The sequence below is a fragment of the Macrotis lagotis genome, chromosome 5 (assembly GCF_037893015.1).
Source record: "Macrotis lagotis isolate mMagLag1 chromosome 5, bilby.v1.9.chrom.fasta, whole genome shotgun sequence".
NCBI lineage: Eukaryota > Metazoa > Chordata > Mammalia > Peramelemorphia > Peramelidae > Macrotis > Macrotis lagotis.
The window spans coordinates 141,124,981-141,141,028 of NC_133662.1; the positions used below are offsets into that span (position 1 = coordinate 141,124,981).

Genomic DNA, 16,048 nt, shown 5'->3' on the forward strand with positions numbered 1-16,048 from the left:
TAGGTGTTATTTATTTGTATTAATTTTTATATAGCTTAGATAGCAGATTATCAGTGATATTTTATATTTCAAGTGCAATCATCTTTTTTATTATGCTAAATTGTGGAAATATTTGTTTTATTTTCTAAATTAAAAATAAAATAAATGAAAATTAAAAATAATTTTATTAATGATGTCATCTTTTATATATGTTATTAATCCATTTGGGTCTTATTGTGACAAATGATAGAAAATATTGGTATAAAGCTTATTTCTTCCCAACTACTTTCACTTTTCCACAAGTTATTGTAAAATATGTAATCCTTGCTCTAGTATCTCCTCTTTCATGAGTTTAGCATATACTAGGTTACTATTTTTCAAATACTTCTGTTTTTTGTATATGTATTTTGTTCCACTGAAATATGTTTTTTGTTTATCAAACACCATCAAAAGAAAACATAATAGGTAGAAAACCAAATCCAGAGTGAGGTTTTCTTAGGATCAAATCCCACTTCAGAAAAATACTACTTGTATGACTCTGGACAAATCACTAAACTCCACAATAGTCTCCAAAATAAAGGCTTCTTCTGATTCTGATGAATCATATCTTAGAAAAATTTTTTTTCATCTGGGAGTCCTTTGTATCAGTACAATCACAAATCCAAACATTGTTATCTAGTAACAAATATGTTCAATGATTATAGATTAATAATATGGTTGAAATATAGTAATTCTCTGTGTGTGTTTCATTTGTCCTTTTTTCATTATTTTCTTTGAGACTATAGAATTTTTTTCTTCAAGTGAATTGTTATTCCTTTTTTTAGTTCTGTAAAGTAACCCAATATATTTAATAAGCATAACATTACATTTTTAACTCAAGTACATTTTTTCTCTCTATCTATATATATATATATAAGCAAATGTGTTCTTATGAGATATATATGTAAGTATATGTGTTCTTATGATATATATGTATATATGTATGCATAGGTGTTCTTATGAGAGAGAGAGAGAGAGAGAGAGAGAGAGAGAGAGAGAGAGAGAGAGAACTTGGAAGGCAGACCTATTTAGGATAGGTTGTATTTCAAGAGAAAGATAGAGAGTAGAACTTGGAAGGCAGACCTGTCTAGGATAGTTAATATTTCAACATGTCTCTGATATCTGGCTCACCTCCCTAGAGATTTCAGGGAAAAACCCATTGGGTTGAAATGAGACACAATATTCCCATTGTGAGAGCTCATTCTGTGTATTATCTGGTATATATTCTAATCTGTATAACTTCTTCAGTATTTATTTACTATTTGCTCAGGTAAATGAATATATATATATATATACACATATATATATATATGTGTATATATATATATATATATATATATATATATATTTATCTCTTCCACAAAATGGGATTAGAGGTACAGTGCTCCCATAATTTGGAAAATCCACATAACATTTTTTGGTCTTTGCTTTGTATCAGAGAAGTAATCAGAATTATTATGTGCATTTTGGAAGGAAGAGGGGATATAAGTGAAAATTTAAACAATGTAATTACAAATGATATCAATGAAATGTATTTTAAAGGCAAAACCAAACAATGTAATGCTTGTCCTTAATTTTTGAAGAAGACTACAACTTCAGGGAGGTGATGCTATGGAAAGCACATGAATTGGATTTTTTTGAGTGAGGGGGTGCTGTGCTAAGTCACCAGCCCCACTTTCTTCTCCAGAGCCATCTGTGTCCAGTGGCTGGATATGAATCAGTACTACTGGAGATGGCCCTGGAGACCAGGCAATAAGAGTTAAGTAACTTGTCTATGGTCACACTGCTAGTAAGTGTCAGAGACTGGATTCAAACTCCCAACCTTCTGATTCTAAGGCCAGTGCTCTATTTGCTGTGCCATCTAGCTGCCACTATCTGAGGAGTCCCATGGTTTCTTCTCTGACTCCATTTCAGGTAGGAATTGGAAAGTGTTGGGCATGATTCCATAAATATCTATCAAAGCCTCTCCTGGGGCCTCATTTAAACAAATACATATGGAAATACACAAAACTTACATGAGCACCCCAAATCTTATATGAACATGTTCTTCTCTCAAAAAACTCTAAGCCCTTTGAAGGAATGGGAGATTTCATTTTTGTCTTTGTACCCTGTGCCTAGAATAGTTCCTGATATATAATAGGTTTTAATTTGAATGATTGATTAGTTGACTGACTAACCAAGACCTAGCTGATTAATGTCACAGTTTCCTATGAAGAAATCAGGTTTCCTAACTCCTAGTTGAATTTCATATTGTGAGGAAAATAAGGGTGTTTGGGTTCTACAAGAAAGTGAAGGAAGGATTGTAAGTTTACATTACAAAGTCTAGGCTCTGCCTATTGTTGCCTTATGGGCAGGTGACCTCAAATCTGATAAAAAAATTGATGAGAATGCCCCATCTGCTTTTAACTTAACCTAGAGTCTTGACCTCCTTTGCTCATGCTCAAGACGTTCTAGCTGTTTTTGCTCATTAGTCTAATGAGCAGGATGGGGGAAATGTGTAGGAACCAATGTATCAATTATTGTAACCCAGTCAATGATTAGCATGAGGGGGCAGGTACAAAGTCTTTCAAAAGGCATAAAAGAGCTTGTATTTTGGGGTTTCCCCACCCCTCTCTCCCATCATGAGTTATGACATTTTGTTAAGATATTTTAATAAAAACCATTTTAATCACTCTGGACTAAGAATTCCTGAGCCATTTATAACAAATCTGGGGGTTCTCATGGTATATTAACACAACATAACTCTTTCTGGTATTTTCCAGGAAGAACACAAGAAAATAATGTGCGCAAATGGCTTGATTTCAAGCCTACTTTCTTGGTGCTCTTTGCTGAGGAAATATCTCAGAGATTCCTGGAAAGATTGACCCGAGTTTGGAGCCGAGAGTGATTAAAATGTCTGGTAGTAGAACCATGGTAAAGGGGAGATTTCCAGGGTGGCACTGATGGCCAGAACTACCCTGGACTGGCTGAGAAGTCCTCCAAGTTGGAGATCTGTCCCTAAGAAGAGGTCAGAGGATGATAGGGTGCCCCAAAGCAGGGGGATTTGAGTTCCCTCTATAGGAATTACCACATAGTCAGTAGCTGGAAGCCAAGGAAGCCGGACAGAAGCTGAATGGATCCAGTGATGTGTGAGTGAGTTTGAATGTTCCCGTGGGAGTGCGTGTGTTTGTTCTATGTCCTATCTTGTGTAAGTATCTGTGTTAGGCATTTCTGGGTCTGGGGATGTGCTCTAAGTTTTAAAATGGAATAGCTGGAAGTTGGGCCCAAGAGTTTCAGAAGGTGGGGGAGAAGGAAGTCAGTGTACCATGGTCCCCATATGGAGATCAGCCCCTCCCTCACTGAGCTGGTGGTAGTTGTGCTGGTGTGTAGAGTTAAAGAGAAAAGGGGAGGGGGGATTCTTAAAGAGAAAATGCTGTGGTTTGGGAAGAGTTCAAAAGAAAGAATTTTTAATGGAAAGAGTGAGAAGTTATAGAAGGGAAGAAAGGGAAGATTTCTTATCCTTATGAGTATCTGGGAAGGATCCCATGCTTTCTCCCTGGGTTGGGGGGATGTTGGGTTGGAAACTTGGTAGTCTTGATCCCATCTTCCATCTTGTGAAGACTTAAACTCTAAACTGAATTCACCGGAGAGCCCCATCTGCCTATGGGGCAGGGAAGACAGGAGATATAAAAATGCTTAAGCCTTAAAGGGAAAGATACCCCGCCACATGTGATTGGGAAAGGAAGAAAATATAAAATCAGGCATTGGAGACACATTTATTGAAAGGAAATCATATTTAATAAATTTCTCTGTTCTGGCCACATGGATTAAGAGTAATGACTCTCATTGTTTTTAAAGTTTCTGAACAGGAGTTTTGGTAATCACCCTAAGGGTTTTAAAAGAGGGATATTAGTTTTGTTACAGTCTGACAAAATTTGCACAGAATAAGAAGAATTAAATAACCTAGATTGTTAAATTAGTTTGGGATTATAAACTATTTTAACACTACTATAACTATTTCAAGGAGTTAAGTGGTTTGGGATGTTAAACTTCATTATAACACCTTTGGGTTTAAGAAAAGGGGTATTGTGTTACTAAGAAAAGAAATAACTGTTATCAGGGATATTTACTGATTTATTTTGGGGAAAAGCCCTAATTTGTTTTAATGTTAAGTCTAATAAGGGTAACAATTCTATCTTTATTTTTGATGGAGCTTTTGGAATGTAAGTGCTGGTTTCTCTGTATGAGGTAAGTTTTTATCAAACTAAACTGTTGGGAAGTTTAGTTGTAATTGCATTTGGCTTTTAAATGTATTAGATGTGTAAGATTGGATTCTGAGAGGTTCTGGGTAAAGAGGTCTGGGAGACAAAAGTATAAAGATAGTGGGATATTCAACTTTGCTCTTGTTCTAAGGAAAATGAGATATTTAAATAAGAATCATATGATTAATGTATATTAACAATATATGTTCAATTTTAAAGAAGTCAAGAATGTGGACTTCTTTAATTTCAGACAGCTGATGGGGGGGCTCTGAACAAATAGCAATTGGATGGGCCCCATTGTAAGGTAACACTGATGAATAAGATGCATTTATCAGCTATGTGATATTTCTTTGTAACTGCAAAGAGATTATATTGGCAATATTTAGTTATCTCTTGTGAATATGTTATTTAAATATTGTATTGTTAAAGTCTAGGAGTAACTTGTGATTTCTTTGAAGGGCAATAAGGGAATTATGACCCTTTCTGGGATAGATCTGTGGATTCATGAATAATATAATAATGGAAGGATTAATTTGTACAATCCAGTAATTTGTGTTATTCTTATTGGTGTTTTGTTATACTGAATTAAAAACACATGTTGGAAATTTAAAGTCACCTAAGTTGTTCTAATAGTTTTAAAGAATTCTGAAAAGTAATTTGTATGTTAGGGGGCAGTTAGGTGGTGCAGTGTATAGAGCACTTGTCCTGGAGATAGGAGGACCTGAGTTCAAATTGGACCTAAGATACTTAGTGATTGCCTGGCTGTGTAACCATGGGTAAGTCACTTAACCCCAATTGCCCTGCCAAAGCAAAAATAATGATTGTTATGTTAAGGATGGCTAGTAGCTAAACAAGTTTATGTATAAAAGTCTCTCTCTCTCTCTCTCTCTCTCTCTCTCTCTCTCTTTATATATCTATATCTATATCTATATCTATATCTATATCTATATCTATATCTATATCTATATCTATCTATATCATCTCTATATCTATATCATCTATATATCTATATATAATATATGTAATATATATAATATATGTAATATATATATATAATATATATATATATATATATATATATATATATATATATATATATGTTCCAAAGCTGTAATTGTTTGCTTTGAAGTAAAAACACCATGTAATATGAGAAAGATAAACACAAGATAATTTGAGATTTTTCTGCATAATCTCCTGGACAAAGGAGGTGTTTATTTGTTGTAAAATACAACAGGCTAGAAAGAGGCTTCTCTACCAAGGGGAATCTGATGCATCATTTTTATTTAGATATAGAATAGATATGATTTCAGACAAAGGGATGTCTCTAGTAAGAGGTAGGAGATGAGGCCTGTAGGACCAGTCATAGTTAGAATACCTGATTTTAGCAAAGACCCAGGAAGGATACTCAGACCTTTAGGTAGGGGTTTCATTAATTGGGACTCCATTAAGATTATAATTGGAATTTAGTGAATTGTGTTCACTGGAAGTTCTAATTAAGTAAAACAACTATTTTAGATCATGGGACTTTTAATCAATTTTCATTGATCATTAATCAATTCAATCAATTTTATGTCAGATACCAGGATTGGTCAACAAAAGGAAAATTCTACTGGGTTAGTGTCATGTTCTTGGAGCCAAGGAAGCCAATGGGCTAAAGATGTCAGGTGACAGGGATGTGTAGCTGAAGGGAAGACTTCTCAGTGTGCCTGAGGTCGCACCTTTTTGATTTGATTTCCTCAAAATGACATTTGGATAATGTCTCACCTAGAAGAATAAATCTGGCCTAAGACATTTGACTACTCCCATAAACTGCCTGGACACTGACATTCAGTACTTACATCTATAAAGGAATTTTCCTTTAATGTCCTGGATCTTTACAGTTACTAAGCAAACCAGAAAAAAATAAGTTTTAGGTGAATTGGATCTAATTGCCATAGATAGGTTAGGTGTGTGACTCTGACACACCTGCTATCAGCTATATGAATTAAGTAAGTTTCCTTAATTTTTATTTAGAGGGGATATTTAGGTAAGAAGAACAAGAATGGGAAATTCTTAAGAAAATTACAATTTCAGGGTCTAGTTTAAGGAAAGGAATGTGAATCAAATAAGTATATCAGGAAAGGAAAATCTATGGTATATATGGGAATATTTGGGGAAAAAACCATTTTGGTTTAAAGATGTTTGAGTCATTATTGTAATGAGAACAAAGGTTAAGATTGTTTTATTTTTAAACCATATGCTGGTTACACTTTGAACAAAGTTTACTTGAATATATATGCTATAAGCTTAAGTCAATGTGGTAATTCTCATTGGGAGTTTGCTCATGTAGTAAATAAAACACTAATGAAAGTTTATTGTGTTAAGGTAAACTATGTGCTTCAATATGGCAATAAGGCAAAAATGTAAATTGTAATAAGCTCCATTTGTTGGGAAACTATATTCCTGGAAGACCAACCAGCACTAAAGGAACATTATTGGATTTGTAGGACTACTGCCTATACTCATTTGTCCAAAGAATTGGTCAGGGAGTCATTTTCTAGACTTAAGGGCCTACTACCTGGGCATAGGATGGGAGTTGGGACTATGGAACCCCAATTTATATCCTGATTAGATTCTAAGCTGTAGTAGAAAAATTACCAACTAGACAGCTAGTATCTCAATGTGCTGGCTGGCTAAGCCATGCAAATAAAAATCTGTTGATTTTAATTTATCAAGATAGATGTCAATAGGCAAGTAGCAAAATACATCAGAAAGTTGACATGAGCTCCTGCACAAACCTAGATAACAGGATGGGTCCATGTCTCTGATAATAAGGAAGTAAAAATCTTGATAGAAGAAAGTCAGTAGTTATGCCAGTAAACAAGGGTTGTGATTTAAGAAAGAAATCATTAATAAGATGTGGAATCCAAATTCTTCTTATAAAAGAAAAGGGGGAAATTTTGAGGAAAATGTGGGTGCTTGAATTCGACAAGAATGTGAAGGGAGGATTATAATTTATATTACAAAGCCTGGGCTCTGCCTATTGTTGCCTTATAGGTAGGTGACCTCAAATCTGATCAAAATTGCTGAGATTGACCCACTTACTTTTAACTTAACCTAGAATCTTGACTTCCTTTGCTCATACTCAAGGATATATATATATATATATATATATATATATATATATATATATATATATATATATATGTATATATATATATATATATATATAACTGTTGCTCATTAGTATAAAGAGGGGGCAAAATGTATAGGAACCAATGTATCAATTAGATTTGTAACCCCAGCCTATGATTGGCATGAGGGGGCAGGAACAAAGCCTTTCAAAATGCATAAAAGAGCTTGTGTTTGGGATTTCCCCAACCCTCTCTCCCACCATAAGAGAAGTGTGCCATTTTGTTAATATCTTAATACAAACCATTTTAATCACTCTGGACTAAGTATTCGTGAGCCATTTATAACAATATGATTGTTGAATTATTCTTAATTTGCAATTTTATCAGTTTCCTATCCCTTTGCTTTAGTATAGATGATCTAGAAATCTAAGTGAAGTAAAGAATGTTATTTCTAAAGTTTTATATAATATCTAAGAAAAACACTTCCTATTTAGAATAAGATTGCTCTAACTATAACTAAGAGAGGCTGATCACAGGAGTTCTTTGATTGACTTGATGAGTGCACAGACTAATGAATCTCTGTGTGAAATATTGATTGCATTTATGGTTGGTGGATAAAGGTCTATGCCTCTCAGTATTTCATGAACAATGAGTATTAGTGACTGAAACTGTCCTGAATTAGTTGTTTGGAACTCATGTGGGGAGATGGGTTGGGAGCAGCTGCTCCTTTATACCATGAAAGTGAAAATCACTTTCATGGTCCCTTTTGACCTCCCCTTCTCCTTTAGCAGAACTAAAATGACAACAATCATGGTATACAGAGATAAAGAAAGAATTAATAGTTATTTTGGGTCAAGGAACATGATAGCCACATGCTCTTCACCACATGTCAGCTATCTGAAATACCTTTGGGGCTGCTAGATATTTAGCCAACACACTGACATACCAAAGAGATCTTTCATCCCATTGAAACTTATATAGACAAATAGCCTCATAATAATACCCTTGAGTGTTGGAAGGGAACTGCACCTGGATCTGGTAGATAGATAATATTCCTTCCCATTGTATTTACACTTTAGAAATCATTCACTCTAAGTGTGGTACAATGCAAATACCCATTGTCCTCTTTATCTTGGCTTCAGTCCTCTTATGCTCCTCCAACAACATTGCAAAATCCCTAGTAGACTGATGTTACTTAACTCTCAGAACCTTTTTCTTCTCTGATGGAATCATAGAATCTGGTGGTGTTTAGGAATTTGAATTTACACCACCCAGACCTCTCATGTAATTGAGATGTAATTGAGATCTCATGAGCCTCTGCAACTGCCTCTTCATGTCCTCTCAATGCTCTACCACTGCCCAGGTTGCTTCTCTCATTTAGGCACTAAAAAGCAGCCATGATCTCTGCCATATAGAAAGTCACTGACTCTTAAATACTGCACCCTTGATTGTTCTCACTCCCAACTTTTCCTACTTCTTAGACTAAGAGGCTGTGGTGTTTCAGATTTAAGGTTATGGGGTTCCCCAGCCAAGGACTTTTGTGACATTGAGAATATGGTACTCTCATGTTCCTTGCCTCAAGGCATCATTAATGATTATTGTCAGGGATAGGAATATTTTATTTATTTTTCCTGACCCAATCTAATCCTTGCTTTGCTAAAGGCAAAAGTGTCAAAAAGTAGTCTTCCCACTACATATTACAGGACAGCATATAGTGGTTGTTCTCACATGTTCCATCAGGTGACAGGACTTGATCACTTAAATTCATTCTTTAGACCTAGAACTTCTTAACTTTCTATTTGTGGCAAGGAATGCTTTGACTATGGAACAAAACATCTGAACTCCTTCACACAATTATGTTTTTAAATGCATAAAATAAAATGCCTAGAATTGAAAAAGAAAAAATTATATTTAAATTCTATTATCCATTTAAAAAAATTCCCTAGGCTAAGAATTATTAATCTAAGACATACCCACAAGTATGTCAGTATCTGTTATGGAAAGATATAATCAAATTTTAAGCAAAGACTCCTCAGGCTATAAGTTCATCAAATGGATCAAGGAATTCCCATTCTCTATACTTTATAGTAAACATAGCAAATAAAAAAAAACATAGCAAATAGAAGTCACATAACTTTTGAGCTGGAAGTAACCATAAGGAACCAATTATTCTAATTCATTTTGTCCATCAGAGAACTCAAGCCCAGAAAGGTTTGTAAATGGCTTGTCTACTGTCACGCTCAGTTCATGGAAGAGGTTACAAAGCATTCAAGGCTCCTTGATGCTGGCACAGTGTTCTCTTCACTGTTGTTTTTGTACAGTTATCCATCATGTATGATTCTTGGCAACCCCATTTGGGGTCTTCTTGGCATAGATACTGGAGTGATTTTCCATTTCCTTCTCCAGCTCATTTTACAGTTGAGGAAACTGAGACAAACTAGGTTTATTGATTTGTGAAGGGATTTCCAACTAGTAAATATCAGAGGCTAGATTTGAACTCAGGTCTCCTTCACTTGAGAACTGGAGCTCTATTCCTTGTACCACCAAGCTACTCTGTCCTCATTACTATACTGTTCACTGTGGTATTTGATCTGTTAAACAGTAGGCAATTACAGATCACCCTTTGTATTCAGAGTATTTGCTCAGTTTTCCTGAACTGAGAAATCTTTAAAAACCAACCAACCAACCTCTCTGAGTGGTTCCTGCTTTGTGTGTTGTCTCCTATTCCTATGTAGACTCCTCAAGAGTAGGAAGTAGCTTGTCTTCTTGTATTTGTTAACCTAGCTCTTAACACAATGTTTGGCACATGTAGAGCACTAAACAGTGCTCTATCATTTATCTTTCTATCTGTCTCTCTGTCCATGTATATCTATTTAATGGCCCCCCTGTCTGCTCTATCTTACCAAAAAGCAAAATACAAAGCGTAACAGCAGAGCTTGAGTTTGCAGCCAAAACTTAGTTCCATGGTTGGTTCTGAATTTCCTTAAGGTTCCTAGGCAGAGACTAACTAGATGCAATTTTGTTTGTACTTGAATCCATATAAAATGACGCACCTTTCCCCAGCTCCTCTGATCTATTGCCCACACCGAGAACCCCAGCCCAGGGCCATGTAGCCCAGGAGAATAAACAAACTATTCAGGGCCTTTGGCTTTGTGTATATGTGTGAGTCATGGAGGGGCTGCTTGCGGGAGTATGAAGAAAGATAAACACGCAGCAGAGCTCTAAAGTCTGTTTCTGGAAATCTCACAGGAGGGAACAGATAGCCATTGTTCTGAGCCTGTAGAGGGTTATATGGCTGGAGTGGGCAATGGCTACTTACTGGGAACTGGAAATGGATATTAATGATCTAACAAGAAGAGAAATCTTTTTGGAAGAAGGCCTTAAAATGGAATGGAAGAACAGGCAAAGAAACAGAAGTCAGTGAAAATCTTAGCCAGAGATGCTTTGTATCAGGATTCTCAAAAGGAAATAAAATAGTTTACTCAAAGGTAAATCTCCTTCATTTTCTCCTGGAATGAAGACTTGATATATCATTAAATACATAAATCTATCAATCCATATTGCAGTAAACGTATTCTACCATCACATGGCCATGACCATATGAGAGAACTTTCACACTAACTTCATTTCTACAGCTCCTAAGACCTGTTATGTACAAAAGTATTATTTCAGGGCAGCAGTAACATGGAGGTACAAAGCATATTGGTCTTGGAGTCAGGAGGCTTGGACCTGAGCCCAATCTGCTACTCAAAGCCATAATAGGAATAATTTTCCACGGGGAGGTAGGGTGTGTCATAGAGGACTGTCCAACTAGTAGATGTGGTTAATGTGGGTGAGGGGGTGTAGATGTGGTTAACGAGGGTGAGGGGTTGGCCAGTTCTCTGGAGATTTTGGCTTATCCTCCTGGTGAAGTTAGGGAAAAGGCAAGTCCTGGGCATATGGGAACTATGGAGACATGAACCATGGGGTCAAGCACAAGAGGGTCATTCCACTGCTTGATTGGACACTGTGGGGAGGAAACATGATTATAGGGAACTGGTGTTCTCTCTCCTAGATGTTAGTACCCTAGACTTTTGTCCCAACTGATACATGCAAATTTGGCTATTTTTGCTACTTATGACCTGTATTATCTTAGACAATCATTTCCCTTCTCTGGATCTCAGTTGACACATTTATGAAATGTGCCAGATAGTTGTGCCAGATGATCTTTAAACTCCTTTGCTATTTTATCTTCTTTTATATCAGCAGTACTACTTTCATGGGATCTCTTAAACTGTTTCCCAACCCATAAGATGGGAATAATGACATTTGCAGTACCTAACCTCAAACCCTGAGTTATGGGAAAAATACTTTATTATTTTTACTGTGTTACGGTATTTGTGGTTAAATATAGGGAAATGACATAGACAATCTAAGTCTTGGTGTCAGAAGGATCTAGGCTCAAATCTCAATTTTGATAGTGACAGTATAAACATGGACAAGTCATTAAACTATTCCTGGCCTTCAGCAATCTTTAAGACTAGCAGTTGTAAATGGCTTATTTCTGTGAAAACAGAGTTTTCAGAGTGAGGAATTTTATGATTCTTAATGTATTACAGACTACCCAGGTGAGCTACTAAGACACATAGATCTCAAGTGATTTACAATCTTATCAAAGACAGGCACTATAAAATGAGACATAAAGCATTCGAAGCTCATGAAAGAGATATATCATTTGGTAAATAGTGGGTCTTAATTATAAAAGTATGTTGTACAACAAAGTGCTTTGGGAATTTAAGGGAGAATTTTTTCTTCAGAAGGACAGAGCCATTTTGCAGATGAGGAAACTAAGGCAAACAGATTAAGTGACTTATCCAAGATCACAAAGCTTATACGTGTCTGAGGCTAGGTTTAAACTCATCAAGATGATTCCTCCTCATTCCAGGTGTCTTCCTCTCTTCTCTCCATGTGCCTTCTAGCTGCTTTCTCTCAGCTACTTAAGATTGTGATATACACCCCCCCCCCCTTCCTTTCTCTTGGAATTTTCTCCTTTGTTGACCTTGTCACATTCTTTCCTTCTTTTCATAGAACATGTCTCTGATAATTGTATTGTAAAGAAGTTCATAGACCCAATTATCTAGAAAAGGCCTCAGAAGACATTTAATCCAACCCACATATTTTACAAATAAGGAAATTGAAAGTTAGGGAGATTGTGAGTTTGTCCCAGGTTATTTAAATAATCTGTTAGAGACCATAGGGCCTCTCACTCCAAAACCAATGCTTTTCCCATTTTACCACATTTATTTTATTGAACCTTTTAGATTTGGATTCAGATATCTTTTCTTACTCTCATTCCCACTCCCGTCTCTCCCACTCTTATGACTTTCTGAAAATCTCAAGTTTATTTCTGCTTCCCATACTTTCATTCCTTATTTCACAAACCTATAGGTATTTTTACTTCTCCAATATGATTCAAAATCAACATAAGTGAAAATATAGTCTTGATCATGACATCTCCCTGTTCAAGAACCTCTAGGGGGAGCCATATTGCCCCCTAGGATGAAATCTGATACTTGGCATTTAAATATGACTAGCTTATTTCTCTAGATTTCTATAACTCTCTTTGCACACTCTATCTAGCTATATTTAAGTTCTTACTATTCCTCATATATGATACGCCCTCTCCAGTGTCTATATCTTTGCACAAAGTGTTCCTGGTACCAGGAATGCCTTTTCCCTTACCTTTGCTACCATTAGTCACTGATCCCTTTCAAGTTTCATCTCAGGTGTCATCTTTCACAAAAATACCTTTTGTGATTCAGTCAGTCAATAAACATTCATTATGTATGCATAGCATACTGTACTAAGTGCTAGAGATATAAAAAAAGAAGCAAAAGACAGTCCTTCCACTCAAAGAACTTGCAATTTAAAAACAGCTGTATACAGGATTAAAAAAGAGGAAAACTGAAAAATTTTAAATTTGAAGGCATTAAAATTAAAAGGAATTAGGAATGGATTCTTCTAGAAGATTTTAGTGATGATCCTTATAAAGGATTTTAGTGATGACTTAAAGGAAGTCAGGGAAGTCAATAAGCATTAGTGAGAAAAGAGAGCATTCTATATTTGGGAATGGGGGGAGGCAAGGGAAGAGAGAATGCCCAGAGCCAAGAGATAGTCTTGTTCTTGGAAGAACAAAGAGGCTACTTTCTCTAGGCCACTGGATCAAAGAGCCTGTCAGGGGGAGTAAGGTATAAGAAGATTGGGAAATTGAAGAGTTTTAGGTTATGAAGGCTTTATCACCAACAGAGAATTTTGTATTTGATACTGAAAACAATGGAGAGCAACTAGAGTTTTTAGAGTAGGGTAGGTGACATGGTAGGACCTGTGCTTAGGAAATGAGACTGAATGCAGGATGGTTTGAGTAGAGAGAGACTTAAGATGGACTTAAAAGCTAGCTATGAGAATAGTACAGGTGTGAGGTGATGAGGGACCTGAAACTGAATATTGGACAGATCAGATTTAGGAGATGTTTCAAAGATGAAATTGAAAGCCCTTGGCAACAAATTGAGTGTGAGGGATGGGCGGAGTAGTAAAAGAAGATACCAAGGATCTGAACCTAGGAAACTGGGATAATGTTGACTTCTACAGTAATGAGGACGTCAGGGTTGGAGGTAGGAAAAAAAGGATAGGAAGAAAAATAATGAAATCAATTGTAAACATATTGAACTTAAAAGTTCTACTAAACATCCTATTAGAGATCTGAAAAGCAAATACACACATATATATATATATATATATATATATGTATGTATATGCCTGGAGGTGAGTACAGATGTTAGGGTAGAATAGATAAATTCAAGAATCATCAGCAAAGCAATTAAATCCATGAGCTCTGATGAAGTAGTATAGTAGGAGAAGAGAAGAGGTCAGAAACATTTATTGTTAGAAGCTGTAATGTGGATAAGAATTCAGCAAAAGATATTGAGTAGTAGTAGTTTGCAGGAGGTGAATCAGGAGAGATGGAGCTCCAAAAACCTAGACAGAAGAGAGATCAATAATAAAATGATCAACAGTGTCAAAGACCCCAGAGAATGAGAAAAGGCTATTGAATTCTCCTCATCAGTATTTATTATTATAAGAAATTACTGGATTTTTGCTTGTCTGTGCACAGTGTAATTTTATATATAAAATTATGTATTATACATTGTATAATAGTATACATAATACAATGTATTGTTACTATATTATAGGACACATTGCATGTAATATGTATCATATATAATATTATATAATATGTAATATCATATATTAAATATTAGCAATTTTAGGACAGCGACTGTTTCAGTCTTGTTTTAGAATTTATCTCCAGTGCCTTGCACATATAGTTTTCTAAATGTATTCCATAAGAATTAGTGTTTTAGTAGTGATGTGGTAAGTGCTTTGAAAATTTGCTCTTGTTTAGAGGAGGGCAGTATGGCTGGATGTGGTGACTGTTACCTTGTTTTAACTAATAGGAGGCTAAATGTAGCTCTTCCGAGATAAAAGTTCTGGGCTACTATAGTCTATGGTGATGGGCTTAATCACTAAATTAGGACTTATGGTGAAACTCTGGAGTGGGGAGGGGATTACTTAAAGACAAATCTTCCAAGATTACAAGTAAAAGTAGATAAAATGTGGTAGATCCTGTGATGTTCATTGGTGAGATTGAGACTTTGAATATAGTCCCTGACCTTCCATCCTGAAAAAGACAGGATTTTTTCTTTTTTTTTTTTAAGTTCAGTGTTTGGAATATAGTAAGCATTGATAAGTACTTGTTACCTGACCATTATATATGCTTCATATGGTGGTTGTGTGGATACATGAGACCATACAATTAAAATAACTGAGATAAGTACTTTGGAAACATGAATGATATACAAGTCAGTTTTAGGTTTGCAACTTATGGTTCAGGTAAAAGGAATATGTAAGGGATTCCTTATTTACCAAGCTTTGGTTGTCAAGGCAAAAATGAAAAGAATTGAAGAATAAGCAAAGTAAGATTGGCTCCATAATTAGAAAGTGATTTTGGATAGGACTAAACAAAGAGAAAAAATAAAATGAAATACATTTGGACAATGGTGTCTGGTTAGGGATATCTATGTGTATATCTGTATACCCCACTTCATTGAGCTCTACTAACTATGGTCTTTCAAGATGATTCAAATTTTCACTACCACCATCCTGTGCATTTGAGGGTAGAAATTGAGTTGTTCTTGACAGTAAAGTAACAAGAAATGGTCAGGGCTATCAGTGTTAGAACTTGCCATCAGTGGCTTTTTGTCTTAGGAGAATAAGCTTTGAATTGGAAAACTGAAATTTTGTGCTCTCAGGTACCTGAGATACAGACAAAAAGGTTGGATTTTTCTGATGGGTCATTGAACTATGATCCTAGAGGCTAAACATACATGCCTTCAATTTCAAACAACAAAAACTGTTACCAAAGAAATAGGGAGGAAACCAAGGAAGGAACTCAAGTCCTGAGATATATAAGAACTTGACATTGTTTTATTCTTTGTATTTTTATTTTCAGAACTAAGCAGTGACTGGCACATAGGAGATACTTATTAAATGCTACTTGATTGATTTGACCGAATGTGGGTCCATTATTGAACTGAACATGATCAGGTAAGTGACTAACAGCTCCCCCCTTATGATCAA

The 16,048-nt window shown here is 35.6% G+C and overlaps 1 long non-coding RNA gene across 1 annotated transcript in view; it reads left to right on the forward strand.

Annotated features, from left to right (window-relative positions):
* LOC141487970 (uncharacterized) overlaps positions 1-16,048 on the forward strand; it is a 108,770-nt gene that overhangs the window by 26,191 nt on the left and 66,531 nt on the right. The window contains exon 2 of the long non-coding RNA XR_012468554.1: positions 15,921-16,015. This is a non-coding gene — a long non-coding RNA (uncharacterized LOC141487970). The remainder of the gene's footprint in view (positions 1-15,920; positions 16,016-16,048) is intronic.